General features: G+C 36.6%; 1 pseudogene; it reads right to left on the reverse strand.

The window, feature by feature from the left end:
- Positions 1–9,106: 9,106 nt before the first annotated feature.
- On the reverse strand, positions 9,107–13,959 carry LOC110153047 (olfactory receptor 5D13-like; annotated as a pseudogene).
- Positions 13,960–16,595: the final 2,636 nt, after the last annotated feature.

Below are 16,595 nucleotides of genomic sequence, written 5' to 3' on the forward strand. Positions count from 1 at the left end.
CAGAGTACATCATGAGAAACGCTGGGCTGGAAGAAGCACAAGCTGGAATCAAGATTGCCGGGAGAAATATCAATAACCTCAGATATGCAGATGACACCACCCTTATGGCAGAAAGTGAAGAAGAACTAAAGAGCCTCTTGATGAAAGTGAAAGAGGAGAGTGAAAAAGTTGGCTTAAAGCTCAACATTCAGAAAAACAAGATCATGGCATCTGGTCCCATCACTTCATGGGAAATAGGTGGGGAAACAGTGGAAACAGTGTCAGACTTTATTTTTCTGGGCTCCAAAATCACTGCAGATGGTGATTGCAGTCATGAAATTAAAAGACGCTTACTCCTTGGAAGGAAAGTTATGACCCAATCTAGACAGCATATTAAAAAGCAGAGACATTACTTTGTCAACAAAGATCCATCTAGTCAAGGCTATGGTTTTTCCAGTGGTCATGTATGGATGTGAGAGTTGGACTGTAAAGAAAGCTGAGTGCCAAAGAATTGACACTTTTGAACTGCGGTGTTGGAGAAAACTCTTGAGAGTCCCATGGACTGCAAAGAGATCCAACCAGTCCATCCTACAGGAGATCAGTCCTGGGTGTTCATTGGTAGGACTGATGTTGAAGCTGAAACTCCAATACTTTGGCCACCTCATGCGAGAAGCTGTCTCATTTGAAAAGACCCCAATGCTGGGAAAGATTGAGGGCAGGAGGAGAAGGGGACGACAGAGGATGAGATGGTTGGATGGTATCACCGACTCAATGGACATGGGTTTGGGTGGACTCCGGGAGTTGGTGATGGACAGGGAGGCCTGGCGTGCTGCGGTTCATGGGCTTGCAAAGAGTCGGACACAACTGAGCAACTGAACTGAACTGAACTGACCCTGTGTGTCATGCCATCTCCTATCATGTACAGGGAAGGCTGACTTGCTGCAGTCCATTGGTAGCACAGTCAGACACAAATGAGTGGCTGAACTGAACTGATGATGGGATCATTAATATTTGATTTCCACCCAATTGAAATCAGACAAAGACACTACCCTGATCTGTCTTCGTGGCTGAACTCACTGTTGACCTCTTCCCTCATCTGTTTGTATAAAATATCTAATACATACATTGCATCTCCCATATAGCTCAGATAACAATTTGCCAGTTCTGTGAAACTGTACCCCTTTTGTTTGTAAATCAGTTTGTGAAAAGTGGCCTAGCTAATTTTTTAATAATACTCAAATAGGCCTTTATCTTACATTTCAATAAAATTTTGTCACTTTTAATTGACAAATGAGAGAGGAATTTAGGTTTACCTCTGTCAATTTTCTGAAACAGTGTAGTTTATCCTCCTCTAGTAACTGCATCCAGAATAACTAGATTGCTTTCACCCCTTAATGCTAGCTCTACATATTTATACTTATAAGTCGAGTTTTAATAACTGGATTCCTTGTAATGATTGTTGTAAGAGTTAATCTACCATGAGGCTTATCCGTCATGCTGCTTCCACTACAAGCACAATCTGGAGAGGGTGTAGAAAAGACCTTTACTAACTGTTGGTGGTGAATGCAATTAACTATACATGCACTAGTGGTCAAATATACAGTGCTGCTTGAAAAGAATTCCATTTTCTTTAAAAATTGCCTTAGGATAATTAGATTTACTTGCTGCATAAGGAATCCCAGCAATCGCCACTTCTGGGCATTACAACCCAAGGAAACAGATCTGAAAGAGACCTCACCCATGCTCATGTCACAGCACTGTTTATCTGCCGATCATTGACAAGCAATCCCAGTCCCATGTCCAGTCGACATGGAGATGGACAGCTCTTGTACATAGTACACCATGGATATCTCCTGTCTCAAGCCATTATAAAAGAATCATTGAATCTTTAATAGAATGGTCGAACTCAAGTCCATTATACAGAGCTGAGTAAGCCGATAATAAAGTACCTCACAGTTATTACAATTATAGTCTGAGGACTTTGAGAAATGATGGTAATTATTAAGTCACTCACTATTATTTCTTAATAAGCTAGAAAATTGAGACATCATGTTGTATAGAATCAGACTTGTGGACTGCTGGGAGAAGGCGAGGGTGGGATGTTTCAAGAGAACAGCATTGAAACATGTATATTATCTAGGGTGAAACAGATAACCAGCCCAGGTTGGGTACATGAGGCAAGTGCTAGGGCCTGGTGCACTGGGAAGACCCAGAGGGATCAGGTGGAGAGGGAGGTGGGAGGGGGGACTGGGATGGGGAATACATGTAAATCCATGGCTAATTCATATCAATGTATAACAAAAACTACTGTAATGATGTAAAGTAATTAGCCTCCAACTAATAAAAAAAAATAAATAAAGAGATTAATCAATGTATTAAGTTGCGGTCATATGTTTTAGCCTCTGATCATGCATCTTTAAAAGGTTCAATATTCCTATTGTTACTGTTAAAACTTTGCCACAAACTTAGTGGTCTATAGTAATTCATAATTATTACCTTGCTGGCAAGAAGTCCACAATGAGTCTTATGGGGCTTGAGACAAGGAATGAGCACAGCTCTCTCCTTCAGGGCATCCCAGAAACGCTTCATCCTCTTCTTCCTGCTTCTGGAGGCTGCTGGCACTCCTTGACTAGCAGCAGCCTCACTCCAGTCTCTGGTCCATTGTCACATTTCCATCTCCTCTGTAACAAAGCTCCCCCATCAGCCTCTTATAAAAACACTTGTATTTAGTACTCAGATCATCTTCCTGTCTCAAAGTCCTTATCACAGCTGTAAAGTCCCCTTGTAATAGAAGGTCACACTCACAGATTCCAGAGTTTAGAGCCTGAGTGACTTTGAGGGATATCATTCAGTCTCTCACAGTTATTTTTTAATTTTGTCCTGAGAAGAATTTTGAAGTAGCTATGCATTTGTGTGTATGCATATGTATGTATTTGTGTATGCTCACACTGTCAGGCGTGTATTTATCTATCTTCCTCTCCCACTAAGCTATACAAAGTATTGGACAATGATTATGAGGAAATAACCAACCCCACCTCTCAGGACTTTGCTGCTGTTATAGTCCTCTACTGTTTCTGCACTTATTTGAAAATTTTGTCTTCTGTTTGTATCATCTTCTCCATTTAAGAGATGAAATTTGCTACTTTCATCTATTTCCCACCTTTATTGAGGCATACTGTTTTCTAGCTTTATTAGCTTAGAACACTACATAATTTTATGTGTACAATGGGATGATTTGATATACATATGTATTGGGAAACATTACATTAAAGTTAGTTAACATATCTGTCATCTCACGTAGTTACAATTATGTGTGTGTGTAATGAGAGCATTAAGATCAACTCTTTAGAAACTTTCAAGTATACACTAGAGTACTTTTTAACTATAGTCACGATGCTGTACATTAGATCTTCAGAACTTATGGCCTTCTTTTTCTTTCTGAAAAACTTTATTTATTTTAATTGAAGGCTAATTATTTTACAATATTGTAGTGGTTTTTGCCATACGTTGACATGAATCAGCCATGGGTGCACACACATTCCCCATCCTGAACCCGCCTCCCACCTCCCTCCCCATCCCATCGCTCAGGGTCATCCCAGGGCACCAGCCCTGAACAAACTGTATCATGTATCGAACCTGGACTGGTGAACTTATTGTCTTATAACTGGAAGTTGCACCCTTAGACCAATATCTCCCTACTTCCCTCACTCCCTAGCCCTTGCAAACCACTATTAAACTTTCCTTCTATGAGCTCATTTTTTCTGATTCCACATATAAGTGAGATGACATGGCATTTGTCTTTCTTTGTCTTAGTTTATTTAGCATGCTGCCCTCAAGATTCATCCATGTTGTTGCAAATGACAGGATTTCCTTCTTTTCTATACCTGAATAATATTATATATTATTATACATACCCATAAAATTCTTAATCCTTTCATTTGTCAATGGACACTTATGATACTTGTATGGTTTCCATGCCTTGGCTATTGTGAATAATGCTGCAATGAATGTAGGGGTGCAGATATCTCTTCAAGGTAAATTGATTTCATTTCCTTTGGACGTATACTCAAAAGTGAAATTACCAGATCATTTGGTAGTTCTATGTTCATTATTATGTACCTTTTTCTATACAGTCATCAACAGTGCACCAAGATTCTGTTTTCTCTTCACTAGTAGCAAATTCTTGCTAGCATTTTCTCTCCTCTTTCTCTTTTATTTGTCTTTCTGTTTAGCTTTTGGATAATAGCCATTCTTAAAAAGTTGTTGCTGCTGCTGAGTCGCTTCAGTCGTGTCCGACTCTGTGTAACCCCATAGACAGCAGCCTACCAGGCTCCTCAGTCTCTGGGATTCTCCAGGCAAGAACACTGGAGTGGGTTGCCATTTCCTTCTCCAATGCATGAAAGTGAAGTCTCTCAGTCGTGTCCAACTCTTAACGACCCCATGGACTATAGCCCACCAGGCTCCTTTGTCCATGGGATTTTCCAGGTAAGAATACTGGAGTGGGTTACCACTTTCTTCTCCAAAAGGTGTTAGGTGATATTTCACTTTGGGTTTAATTTGTGTTTCCCTAATTATCAGTGATTTTGAACATGTCTTCATTTATCTTTTGGCTATGTGTATGTTTTCTTTGGAAATAAGCTGCTTCTCTTCTGGAAAAAAAAAGATCATTATAATTATGTTGTAAATCAAGGTGACTCTGCCTTTTGGCTAGGACTTAATTTTTTCAGTGAGTTAAACATTTCAGAATACTAAATACTAAGGTCAGTTAAAGAGCAGTTTCATCTTTTAATTTTCTAGAGCCTGCTTTTTTCTTTACCAATATATCATTGGATAAAAACCATTTACCATTCACAGCACTTCTAAATCTTCCACATGTGAAATGTCTAAATGGTTTTGGATTTACACCGGAGATTTATGTCACACTGGTTATAAACAAGAAAATGAAGACAGGTTGTTTTATCTACTCCAAACTCCCTGAGCATCAAAAGGTAATTGCTTCCTAGAAAAATATATTTTGGTACTTTTAATGATCTCCCTTGGGGAAGAAATAAAGAACACTGAAATTTTCAATTTTGACTTTTCTTTCCCTTTGAAACACTGAGAGGTTGAGCTAAAAAAAATAATAATAACAACATTTGCTTATTTATTTTTCCTAGAACACTACATCATAGATCAAAGATCCTTTCATAACTTCCTGGCAGTTCAGTTCAGCTCAGTTCAGTTCAGTTCAGTCGCTCACTGTGTCTGACTCTTTGCGACCTGATGAACCGCAGCACACCAGGCCTCCCTGTCCATTACCAACTCCCGGAGTCCACCCAAACCTATCTCCATTGAGTCTGTGATGCCATCCTACCATCTCATCCTCTGTTGTGCCCTTCTCTCCTCCTGCCCTCAATCTTTCCCAGAATCAGGGTCTTTTCAAATGAGTCAGCTCTTCGCATGAGGTGGCCAAAGTATTGGAGTTTCAGCTTCAACATCAGTCCTTTCAATGAACACCCAGGACTGATCTCCTTTAGGATGGCATTTCATTCCCCTCTTAGTCCTTGGTGGTTAACTTCATCTGTAATTTGGTTATTTTCACTCCCATGATATTGTTTATTTTGTACCTATGTGAATATTTATAAACAAGATATATAGCATTCACTGTACTTTTGGATATAAATGAGATTGAAGTATATTTATGCTAACTAGTACATTTTTCTAATGTAATAATTTTAATTTGTACAGTATTTAATTGTGTGACTAAACCATTTTTTTAAAGTCCTTTAAAGCTATTTCCATTTTTTGTTATTGCAATCTATATGCAGCTGAATGTTTTTGCACATTTTTTTCATTTATTTTTATTAGTTGGAGGCTAATTACTTTACAATATTGTAGTGGCTTTTGCCATCTTTTTGTGTATATTTGAGTTTCTCCAGAGCAGTGATTTGCTATGATTTTTCATGTAATGACATACATAGAAAAAAAAATACCTATTGGATACACAAGGAAAAACTGAAGATGATTTGTTTTACATATTTTCTCAGTTTTATCACCTATTTATTGTATTTTCCTAATTATTTTGTCATAGATATTATAATATTGATATTTAGTAAATACTGATTGTAGATATTGATCTTCAGCTTCTTAAATATATTTATTTTTTTTTCTCTCATTCTGAGGTTTCCTTTTAATGTTTCCATGTGCTTCAATAGAATATACTTTAATTCTAACATAGTGCATTTATTTTGATTTTTAATATTTACCTACTCTGAATTCATAGTTTGTTCATTACCTTAAGAGAGACCAACTTTCATAAGAATTTTTAATTGAAACATTAGCATAAAAATAAGTATAGTTGCTTAAAGAGAGATTTTCACAGACTTTCTACAGGGTATTTACATATTTCAGACACTTTTTCTTGTGAATCATCCATGATTTTTCTGGAACCTAAATATTTTTTGAGGTGCTATACTTCAGGAATGCGAGTAGCACTATTTCAAGCTTTCCAGTGAACACAATTATCACTTGGTAGGTACCCCAAAGCAGTTTATCTAGAAATAAGTGGAATGATCCAGTATCACTCTGGCTTTTAATCCAAGTTATAAACAAATTTCTTCAATTGTGGTGGACCAGAATCAACCTAATCAGGGATATTATTTATCAAATATATCTAGCACTCTACAAGTTTGAATTTCTGCATCCAAGTAATTCAAATGAACTAATATTACCTGAACTATTAACTACGTTACTGAATAAACACTTCAGATTTTCTGAAATCTGTATTAGTTTAGAAAGGGCAAGATCCATAAATTTAACATGATCAGTTTTAATAAACTATATTCAAGGCTTAATTATGAGACACTTTTGATAACGGAAGTGTCATTTCTGTGATTCTGAAAACTGCAAGAGTCAAATGTTTATAGAATATGTAACTACAACTAAATATTTAAAATTATACAAAAATATATTCCAAGGTACAGTACTCAGCAATAGAAGCATTTATATAAGTATGGTTATTTTTTAACTTTGAGTGTATTATTTATGCTATTTTACCTTTTTAACTTTCAGGTGACAACTATATTCATTAAAGAGACATCACCTAGGTGAAGTGCTAGTCACTTAGTTGTGTCCATCTTTTTGTGACCCCATGGACTGTAGCCAGGCTCCTCTGTCCATGGGATTCTCCAGGCAAGCATAGTGGAGTGGGTTGCCATTTCCTTCTCCAGGGGATCTTCCCAACCCAGGGATCGAACCTGGGTCTTCTGCATTGCAGGAGGATTCTTTACCATCTGAGCCACCAGGGAAGCTCCCTTACCTATGTGAGCACAGTACTAATTATTATGAATTTAGTCAAAAATTTTCATTTCTTTTCATCTTTTATTCATCTGGCAAAACATGTTTCTAGGTAATTTTTTAGGCATTAGAGATATAAGATGCAATAATAAAACCAGAAATTTCTTCTCTCTTGGAGTGTATACAGGGAGAAGGAAACAAGAGACAAATACATTGTTGCATGTGTTAAGCATATCATCTATTTCCAGGAAAAAATATAAATCAATAAATCAAGTTAAGGGAATAATGAGTGATTATCTCATTATATTAGGTTTTCAGAAAAGAACTTTCTTGGAAGGTGATAGTTGAATAGGCACATACATGATTTCATTATATTATTATTATTAGTGCTAAATATTTTGGAGTCTATTAACTTCCTTACAAGGTGTTTCATGTTTTTTTATTTCAAGTATTATGTCAGTGAGTATATAAGTATGTATACTGTATGTCAATGAGTTCAGCATGAGGATTAGCATGGTTTAAAAGAGACTCTACTTGAACAATTATTTATGAGAATTTGCAACTGAGAATACTATAGAGGGGCTTCCCAGGTAGCTCTAGTGGTAAGGTACCTGCAGGAGACATAAGCGACTCGGGTTCTGCCCCTGCGTCCAGAAGATCCCCTGGAGGAGGGCATGGTGACCCACTCCAATATTCTTGCTTTGAGAATCCCATGGGCCAAGGAGACTGGCGGCTACAGTTCAGGGTCTCAAAGAGTCGGACACGAGTGAAGTGACTTAGCACACAGCAAGCACATACTATAGACAGAAAGGATGGTGATGTGTGGGAGCCACAAGTAGACAGGACTCTGTGATGCCCACAGATGGAAATTATCCTTAAAATAGTGACTGAAGTGAAAGCTGGGAAATGATGACTTTGAGCTTTTTTAACTCATTGAATTGGCTAAAGTAAAACAAGATCCAAAAGGGCAACAGAATATGCATATCAATTATGTTAACTATGATGGACTCACAGTAGGCAATACAACTTAAAGGATGAGTGCAAGAAATAGTCTATGTTCAGCTGTAGCATCAGCCAGAAGGATGGAACATAGCTTCTGGGGCACAACAGCTGTGTAAAGTGCAGGATTACAAACTGCCAGGAAGGAGTTATGTACAAATAACACTAAAAATGAGTTTTTTTATTTTTAAAGAATTGTGTGTGGTTTAGGAGGAAAGAGAGAGAAGTGGAATTAACACATCCTCCTTCCCTGTGTGTCTCTGTATATCTTTTTCTGTGTCTTAAAAGGGCACTCATTAGATTTTGGGTCCACTTTAAGCTCATCTTGACTCTTACCTTAATTATATCTGCAAAGATCTTATTTTCAAATAAGGTGACATTCTGAGTTCTGGGTGACATGGATATCTGGGGGACAATATTCACCCACATCACTTCCATGGTGGCTCAGAAGGTAAAGAATCTCCCTGAAATGCAGGAAACGCAGGTTCAAACCATAGGTCAGGAAGATCCCCTGGAGAAGGCAATGGTTACCCACTATATTATTCTTTCCTGGAGAGTTCCATTGACAGAGGAACCTGGCAAGCTATAGTCCATGGGGTGGCTAAGAGTCAGACATGGCTGAACAACTCATATTTTCATTTTTCATACACCCACAACACACATCATTTTACACATGATATACAGTTATTTTATTTGACATTGAACTGAACAGAAACTAAAAGATGAAATAGCCAATTTACAACTCTAAATTTATGATCTAGTGAGCTGACTACATAATTTTAGTCATCATCTCTACAAGAAGATTTAATTAACAGTATATAATAGATCAAATTTCTTTTGGAAATACATATCTTCAACTAAATTGTATTAAGTGATTCATTAATTTCCTGACACTCTCTTTTACATCTTTGTTCCTGAGACTGTAGATCAGAGGGTTCAGCATGGGACTCACCACTGTACAAAATACAGAATGTACTTTGACCATGAGCCATGAATTTTTGGAGCTGGGTGCACAATAAAGGGACAGGACAGTCCCATGGAACATGGTGATGGTGGCCAGATGTGGGGGCACAAGTAGAGAAGGCTTTTTGGCGAATCCCAGCAGAAGGCATTTTTATGATAGTGACAAAAATGGAAATATAAGTAGTGAGGACAATTGCCAGGCTGCTCACCTCATTGCATTTGGCGTTGGCAAAACAGAGCACTTGGCTGATGAAGGGGTCAGAGCAGGAGACGGAGACAATGACAGAGTGCTCACAGAGGAAATTATTTATGATGTTAGACCCACAGAAGGATAATGTCTGGAGAAAATAGGTGAGTGTCAGGGAAGAGACTACACCCTACGTGTAGGGACAGGCCACTAATGATGCACAGAGCTTTGGGAACATGACACTGTGTAGAGTGGAGGCTTACAAATGGCCACAAATTGGTGATAGGCCATCACTGCCAACATGAATGCCTCTGCCACTGCAAACACACAAGCCGAGAAGAATTGCATGATGCATCCCGTGAAAGAGATGGTACTGTCTTCCACAACCAAATCTCCAAGAGTTTGGTGTAACTGTGGTGGAATAGTAGAAATCAACAAAGGACAAGTGACTGAGAAAAAAGCACATGGGGTTGTGCAGTTTGGGACTGATCCTGATGATGGTGATCATGCCCAGGTTCCCCACCATGGTGACTGCATAGGTGGTGAGGAAAAATAGGAACAAGGGAACCTGGAGGTCGGGATATTCTGAGGAGCCTAAGAGGGTGGCTTAGGCTTAGCCTAAGTGGCTTAGTCACTCTCTTAACCTAAGAGAGTGGTTCTGGCACTCTGATTTCCTTCAGCAAACCACATAATTGTTGTTGGAGAAAATCTGAAATAGTGATAATAAAATAATAATAATGATGATAGTCCATGGATATCATATTTATTATGTGTCAGACATTGTGTTAAAATATTGGTACATTAGTTTTGAGCACTAAATAAGATTTATGAATTTCAAAACAAGCAGTTTCATATTTTACAAAAGGAAATGGAAGCATATATGAGTTAAGAAACTTGTTTGAATTAACACAGCCTGCTGGTGATGAGTTAGGTTTGAAGTGATCATGAGTGACAGAAATTAATTTAGTTTTGAGTCAGAGAGATATATTTTCTATATGTCAGAGAAAAACATGTTTTTCACAGTTCCATCATTCTCAAGGTCTGTGCTGTTTAATGGGAGTAACATAACAATAAATGAAAACATAGCACTCAAATTTATTTTAAAAAGCAAGAAGAGTAATATTTTTAGAGGCAGTAATACTTCTATCATTATGTTCAAACTGAAGATCATCGAAAAGGCAGAGGTCATGAGTCACCACAAGAATTTTCACATTTTGAAAAACATAAATGGACATTGAGGGAAATAAAGCTCTATCTTCAAGTTTTCCAGTGATTCCAGTTTGATGCTAAAATTATTGGCTTTGTGTTCAATGCAGCAACCTGGTAAAGTAATGAAGTTGTATTATAATTTGTAGTACCCTCACTTTTGTTTTCTTTCCCATTTGACTATTTATCATTTGTCTCACATAGTGTCACTGATGCTCTCGATGTAGTCTTTTAAATTCTTTGATCAATATCTCTTAACTTGCTATCAATATTTTTAATCTAATAAATTTATTAGGAATATTATAGCATTAAATGCTTTTAGAATATCTGAATTATAGAGTAACTTAAAATATATTTTGCTCAACTGTTCCATATTCTATACTGTTTCTCAAGAAAATCAGAGAATACGGTAATAAACACAAGGTTGCATTATGACCCACAAAACTTCTGGTGACAGTATTATTGAGTTTGATTAAAACCACAAGTGAAAAAAAAATAAAATAAAAAAACACAGGTGATAATCTTGCTTTGAGTTATACAATTATTTGTATACATTATTTTGAGAAAGCAAAAGCATCTTGTACTGGTAAGCAGTTTATAGCAACAGAAGTATATTTATTTAGCAAAGATTTTAAAGTAAGTTAACCAATAACAAGCACACATCTGAAATATTCATTAATAAAGGGACTATTAGTTCAACTCTCATAAACACAGATGCAATTTTAGTTTTGCCTGATCATGTGAAGGGAGAAATAATTCATTATTTCTTGAATAGCTTTGTGGTACTTTTGACACTCAAAAAAATGTATTTCCTATATGCAGAAAAGGGAATGGTTGGGGAGTGGAAAAGAGTTAGTGACAGACAGACTGGCACAATGAAAGAAGCAAGGAGTTGGAAACTTAGATTTAAATTCAGTTGCAAGCTTTGGCATTCACTGTGTGATCTTTGGTGAATCACTCAGATTTTATGAGCCTCAACTTCTTTATCAGTAATAGTGACATGATAATGTATATTTTATAGATGTATAAATATTGTTAGGAAATGACATTAATATAATTAGTACAAAGTCTGATAGTTGTGGAGTTCAAAATATATAAGTTTTCCCACCCTCATCCCTTTTAATTCTTAATACTCTGAATAGCTGGCATTATTTTTAAACACGTATTATTTTAAACAATCTAAGAAACAGGTCAAGGTCCAAACTTGGCAGCAACAAAAATGCAGGAACAATTTGTGATGTCGAAGAATAGCTCAACTTTTTTTTTCCCTGAATTTCCTCTTGGCCCTGTTCATGTTAATTCATCAATCACTGTCCTTCAATAAATTGTCTCTGTTTCCCCTTTGTTTTCTCTTTATTATCTGACTCTTACTAATCATCCAATTTTAATCTCATGGTCACCTAGGTTTACCCAACTTCTCTGTAGTGGTGATACCCTGAACTGTGAGAAAATTAATTTCTTCTTGATTACTTTATCTGTTATGACAGTTTCTGTCTCTTAAAAACTTTAATTTCTCCCTATCAACTAATTTACCAAGTCTAAATTTCTCTGCTCAGTTTTACATAAAGCCTTATCCTAGCTATATTCTTCAATTTTCAACCTTCTTTAATCAAGTCAGTATTCTTAGAATATAATGCCTGTAATTTCCTCTTTTCTTACATACTGATGCATTGATGAACAATCTGCAAAGCATTTCATGAAAACTGCTATCATAAGGAAACTTTTCCTTTTCACTTCAACCATATTTCCTATACCCTTGACATACCTGCAGACATTACTGTCAGAAAAATGGAATTGTATATTATGGTGTTCATTATTATTATCTACCTATGATTCTTACCTTCTTTCGACTCAGTTTTGAGGTACTGAGGAATTCTCAGGCATTATAATATTTTTAAAAAATTCATTTTGGCTTCTGCTAAGCACAATGTGGATATCCTCAGAGCAAAAATCAGGATGATACCCCAGTGAAGGAGGAGGAGATCAAAGCTCAGCCTTCAGGAAAATGGACTCAAGAGACATCACCACACAAAGACTGACAAAGGGTGTCCACTGCTTTAGAGGTTTCAGGATCTCAGTGTTCCCCAAAGGAGAGAAAAGAAACAAGATAGAACATCCCACCTGAAACCAACTCACCTGAAGATCCTATATTCTACTATTAATTGTCTCCAGGGGAGTTCCCACTCTGAATTCAAATATCATGTAAAATATTAAGGAGTGGGTTAATGTAGCAGGAGCCCACAAAAATTTAATGGGACTGGAATATAATTCTTTCTTAATATCCAGGAAAACTCAGAGAAAGGAAGAGACAGAGAGAGAGATTTGGAAGCTGAATCTGATTCCTATGAACAAAATGTAGGGCTTATGTATGCTTCCATGACCTTGGGGATTTAGACCCCAGAGAGTATTTCTTGAGCTATTTCTTTTTATATCCCACATCCAGAAATTAGCTGGAATGCTTTTCTATGTGGCAATTTGCAAGAAGATAATTTCTTCTAAATCACTGGAGATAGTGCCTCAGTAGCCTCTTTCATGGATTTCTTTAAGAAATAATTATAGAAAATTTATGAACTGAATAAGAAAACATGGTGACTACAGTAAAATCCAAAATGAAAGATAAATAAGCTAATCTTTCAGAGATATTAATAACTGCTATTATATATATTTACTGTATGATTTTTCTGTCCCAATTCTGTGTATGAAATGCCATGTGTTTTGAGATGTATGAACAACATAACTTGGTCTCTGGTTTTATTGATATTATTGTCTGCAGAAACAATGATGTTCTTCATTGAAACTAAATTGTCTTTCCTTCTAAATATGAGCTATACACACTTCCAAGCATATATTAATACAATTAAATCATATAATCTCTTAAAAATGCTGAATGCATCTTGGTGATGAATGGTGAATGTTTAAGTCTCTAAAACCTCTGAGTGTCAATCAATCCACTTGTTTCACTACACTGAAATGTCACACAATTAGATCCACTGACTTGCCTGGTGGCTCAGCGGTAAAAAACAAGTTGCCTGAAATGCAGGAGATGTAGCTTCTATCCCTGGGGTCAGGGAGAAACCCCGGAGAAGGAAATGGCTGCCCCCTCCAGCATTCTTGCCTGAGAAATACATTGGACAGGAGAGCCTGGTGGGCTGCCATCCATGTATTTGCAAAATATTTGGACATAGCTTATTGACTAAACAACAACAACAAATGCTTTCCCTAGGCTCCTGATAACCTGACTAACCCTTGCCAGACTCTACCAGGAAGCCATAACACACCAGAGGCTGTTTCTCATCAGGCACAGAATTATTGTACATAGTGTGATGTTGATCCAAAATCCCACAAGTCATCATGGCTATTCTTTCACTGAGATAAGTTTGAGGTCCACAATGCATCTTCCCCCATTTCAGACACCTCTGTACCCTGGACTAACTTTTGAGCTGATATCTACACTCTAGCCACCCAGTGTTAGCAACCTTGTTGGATATTAATTGTCCATGCTGCACAACAATTTGCCACCAACTTAGAGACTTCAACTGCTGTCACAGTTTCTATAGCGTAATAGTCTGGGGAGTGTCTGCATAACTTCATAAGGTACTGCTAAAGTGTTTTCAAAGTTATTTAGCCTTGTATTCTTATTTGAAATGCATAAGCATTCAACTTGTTCCACATTTTCACCAAGATTTGAAACTCTTATTCATATTAGCTATTCTAAATAGAGAACACTAGTTTCTCTTTGTGGTTTAAGTTGTCATTTTAATAAGACTGTCATTGATGACTAATGATGCTTAGTGTTTTTTCATGTGTTTGTAGATGGTTTGTGTGTTTTGTTTTGTCAAATGTGTGCTCAGATAGTTCATCAAACCTTTAAGTGTTTTTTCTTTTTCTTGTTGTTTTGGCTATAAAGACTTCTCTGTATGTTTTATATACAAATAATTGATCAAATATAAGTTTTGCAAATATTTACTCACAGTCTATAGCTTATATTTTAATTTTATTAATGGTGCCATTTATGATTAAGAAACTTTTATCAAATATTTTTAGTGGTAATGGAGTTCCTTTTATTGTTTTTTAAAGATCCATCATTTTTGTGTTCTTAAAAAATCTCTCACCCCAAGTTTTGAAAGATATTTTGTTTTATGCTAAATTTTTTAGTTTTAATTTTTATGTCTACATCTATGATTCATTCATCTATGACTTCTTGGAAGGAAAACCATGACAAACCTAGACAGTGTATTAAAAAGTACAGACATAACTTTGCTGACAAAGCTATGTTTTTTTTCAGTAGTCAGGCTCAGGTGTGAGAGTTGGGCCATAAAGAAGGTTGAGTGACAAAGAATTGTTACTTTTGAATTGTGGTGCTAGAGAAGACTCTCGAGAGTCCCTTGGATAGCAAAGGGATCAAAACCGTTAATCCCAAAGGAGATCAACCATGAATAGTCGTTGGAAGAACTGATGTTGAAGCCGAAGCTCCAATACTTTGGCCATCAGGTGAGAAGAGCCGACTCATTGGAAAAGACCCTGATGTTGGGAAACGTTGAGGACAGATGAAGGGGGCAACTGAGGATGAGATTGTTGATTAGCATCACTGACTCAATGGACATGAGTTTGAGCAAACTCTGGGAGATGGTGAAGGCTAGAGAAACCTGGTGATCTGCAATCCATGGGGTGGCAAAGAGTTGGAAACAACTTAGTGACTGAACAACAGCAATGATTAATTTCATTTCATTCATGTTAATAGTTGTGTATGCTCTGAAATAAAAATTAGAGCTTATTCCTCCATGTGGATACTCAATTATCTCAGCCTTCTTTATTGAAAATTATCATTTCTCTATTAAACTATAATAACAGGTATTTTTGAAATTTAAATGACCAGAGACACTTGAGTCCATTTTGGTACCCTATTAGTCTAGTATCCTATTGCCTTGATTACTGGAAAAGCTTTTGTAATAAAATAAGGATATGAACATGGGGAAAGTAGGATGATATTTTAATTTTGTTTGCTCGTCAGCAGGCTATACATTTCATGAATAGAAATTGACTTCCACCATTTATTATGCAATGATTAGCAAATGATACTTTATAAGCTACAATATGCTGAAACATTTGCTTAAGCCAGCTCTGGAGTATGATTATTAGTCTAGGGACTTATGTCTGACTTGCACATATCTGATGAGCTGAAAATAAGTTTTTCTTTGGAAGGGAAAGTTGCTCAGTCATGTAGAACTCTTTGAGACCCCTTTGGAATTCTCCAGGCCAGAATATTGGAGTGGGTAGCCTTTCCCATCTCCAGGGGATCTTCCCAAATCAGGGATCGAATCCAGGTCTCCAGCATTGCAGGCGGGTTCTTTACCAGCTGAGCCACAAGGGAAGCCATTTCTTTGGAAACACACATATAAAATTATACTATATATGGTAAAGAATTCATAAAGCAATTGTATTCCAATAATAAAATAAAATAAAGTAATTAATTAATAACAGTCACTGAAAAGTTTTGTTTAACAAGACATTTTTATTATCAATAGCAAAACACATGAAGTAAAATTGCTTTTCATGGGCTGTGAACTCTAACTGATGGTACCTAATTGTTTTCAGAATGTACAAGTTTGAACCCTAAAAAAATAATAAAGAAACAGGGTTACGGGGCCAAAGTGGGAACAAAACCTAATACATTTCATTAAGCTCTCTTCTCCCTGCTGACTCCAGTGTCTTCTTTTCTAGATTGCTGTCATGCTTGCCTAAGCACTAGTCTAAGACAACATTTGGTCATTGTATGATTAGCATAATTGTGTTATTGTTTGATTACTCATATTTGATTGCTATTGTGTGTTCAGTTGATTAGTTCTTGGAGTCCACATTGCCCTCCTGTCTTTAATTTTCCCAGACTTGTGTTTTGAAAAGGGAGTCATAAACAGTTTAATGCCTTCTTTGCATGAAACTTGAACTTTCTCCTTAGTCATCTTTCTTATGATGTTCATGCCAAGTG

The sequence above is a fragment of the Odocoileus virginianus genome, unplaced genomic scaffold (genome assembly GCF_023699985.2).
Source record: "Odocoileus virginianus isolate 20LAN1187 ecotype Illinois unplaced genomic scaffold, Ovbor_1.2 Unplaced_Scaffold_34, whole genome shotgun sequence".
Classification (NCBI taxonomy): Eukaryota; Metazoa; Chordata; class Mammalia; order Artiodactyla; family Cervidae; genus Odocoileus; species Odocoileus virginianus.